This window comes from Myotis davidii, unplaced genomic scaffold (genome assembly GCF_000327345.1).
Source record: "Myotis davidii unplaced genomic scaffold, ASM32734v1 scaffold478, whole genome shotgun sequence".
NCBI lineage: Eukaryota > Metazoa > Chordata > Mammalia > Chiroptera > Vespertilionidae > Myotis > Myotis davidii.
In genome coordinates this window covers 3,901,218-3,903,632 of record NW_006289570.1, presented here as the reverse complement: position 1 = coordinate 3,903,632, position 2,415 = coordinate 3,901,218, and positions in this window count along the sequence as shown.

Genomic DNA, 2,415 nt, shown 5'->3' with positions numbered 1-2,415 from the left:
ATGACACCCGTGTCCCCCTCACCCCAGCCTCACTGCGGACCTCACCGCCTCACCCCAAAGACTCAGATGCCAGGCATTCAGGTCGCTATCAACCGCCCCCCAACAACGCATCGAGGTTCCCAGCCCAAGGGCGGCTTAGGCTTGACCCCCGGGGCCACTGCTTCCAGTGCAAATGCCAAACCAGCTGCACTGACTACCAACTGGGGACCAGATGGAAATGGATTTGGGAGTTAGCAGGAGGGAGAAACACACCCTTGCCAACCCAACAAGGAGAGCGGCCGGGGAGGTGAATTCCGGCTTTTAAGAGGTTTTGGCCCCAAACACATGGAAATGGATACGACTGGTGGACGTGAGAGTCGCAGTCGCGTACGCAAAGGCGGCAAGGCCCTCCCCGCAGGCTCGTGAGCAGGTCTGCCTCTCTACACATGGTTACGCCCTCGCTGAGCTCTCACGGTGAGCGAAGTGCTTCCTGTGCGTGACCCCATTTAACCCCAGCCACTGGATTTACTCTTTTTTTTTTTCTTAATTTTAAATCCTCTTTTTTTTTTAGAGAGAGAAAGGAGAGGGAGAGAGAGAGATAGAAACATCAATGATGAGAATTATTGACTGGCTGCCTCCTGCATGCTCCTTCCCCCTCCCACCCCCGCCCCCCACTGGGGACCGAGCCCACAACCCAGGCATGTGTGCTGACTGGGAGATCAAACCGTGACCTCCTGGTGCAGAGGTCAATGGCTCAACCACTGAGCCACACCGGCCGGCCGTTTTATTTACTCTTTGTAGGCGAGGACACTGAGCCTTAAGGGAAAGTCGGAATTACAGAGACAGTAAGAGGCAGAGCAGTGGTCGCCTCGGTAAACCACACCTGACTGCCCCTCAGCATTCCCGGGGGAACAGGGTCACCCCAGGGGAGACCCTGGGGATTTGCTCGTGTTGCCCAGCCCCCGAGGGTGTCCCGTATCAGGACCCACACCGAGAGCAACCCTGAGAGCAGAGAGGAGGAACACGCCTGGGTCGCGGCCGGCAGCGCCCTTCCCTCCTGGTAGAAATCTATGATCAAAAAACATTAAAAACGCCACGAAAACCAACGCAGGCTGGCGGGAACCGAGACGGATGACGTTTCAGGACAGCGGAGACCCCCGGTCCCTCCACCGGCCTCTGCCGCTCTCATCCCAGACTTCGTGGAGGGAGCGGTGCCCTGACCTTCCAGGCACCCCCACGCCCAAAGCCTGCTTGCGGCCTTCCTCTCTCGGGCGTGGCTCCCTGCAGCCCAGCGGGCAGCGGGCAGCGGGCACCCCCCAGGAGCCACCCCCCGCCACCCACGGACAGCTGCCTGGCCGTCAGTCCTGGTCCCCGGGGACCGCCGGAGTCTAAAACGTGGAAAGTACATCCGATGTCACAGGTAGCAAAACCACTACCGCTACCGGATCCGGTGAGGCCGGGATAACTCACTCCAGTTGTATTAAAAGCCAAGTCCATGCGCGCATCAACCCTGGACTCATCAGAATTCTTGATGGACTGGCAGCCCGCTTTGAAAACAAGTTCACATTAAGACATTTTTTAAAAAAAAAAATAAAAAGGCTTCTGAATGCCCTAGCAGCAGTACAAATCTGACTACAAATCAAACCTCATTTGTCTACAATAATAGCTCGGCGAGAACTGACGGTCAAAGGCAGGCCCCTTGAAGACGTTAAACGCGCCGGATCGTTATGGGGAGAGGAGAGAGGAAATTGTATCAGGGTGGAACAGTGCGGGCCGATGTCGGGGAATTCTGACAGCACCGGCTGACATGAAAAGGGATTTTTCTGCTTTGCCCCTGCGCTAGCCACAGTCCAGGAAAACAACGTGGACCCTTCTGGGGTCCTCTGGGTGCCAGGGGGTCACTTGAGCCGATGACCCACCTGGCCTGCCCGTTCTGGTGCTGGTCGCCCCTGCTCAGAGCGTGCACTGCCGGGCGCTGGGGCGTCCCAATGCCCACGTGAGGTGTGAGAGCCGGAGAGAAGAGGAGGCCGCTCAATAAAAGTGTCACAGACGCACCGGGGTTGATGCCATGGGTTCTTGGAACCACTGACAGCTCGAATCCATCTTATAATGAGATCCATCTGGGACTCGCATAGCTAACCTCTCTTGCTTGGATAACAACCACAAAGAGGGTCTATTTATGCCAGATCTCATTTTTTGGTCGAAAGCTTCCAGGGCGCTTATTTTCTTCTCGCGGCAGGAAGCGCGGCGAGGATTCCCAAGGACACGGCCCACGTGACCGCCAGAGGTCGGCGCCCTCCCTGGGTACCGCGGGGGGGGGATGAGGTGAGCGGCGGCGGCGGCGAGAGGATGCTGTTGAATAAATTCCCTCCGCCGCCTCGGCGCGTCTGGCAGAATTCACACCGTTGCAGAAGGAAAGCGGCGACCGTTCGATCA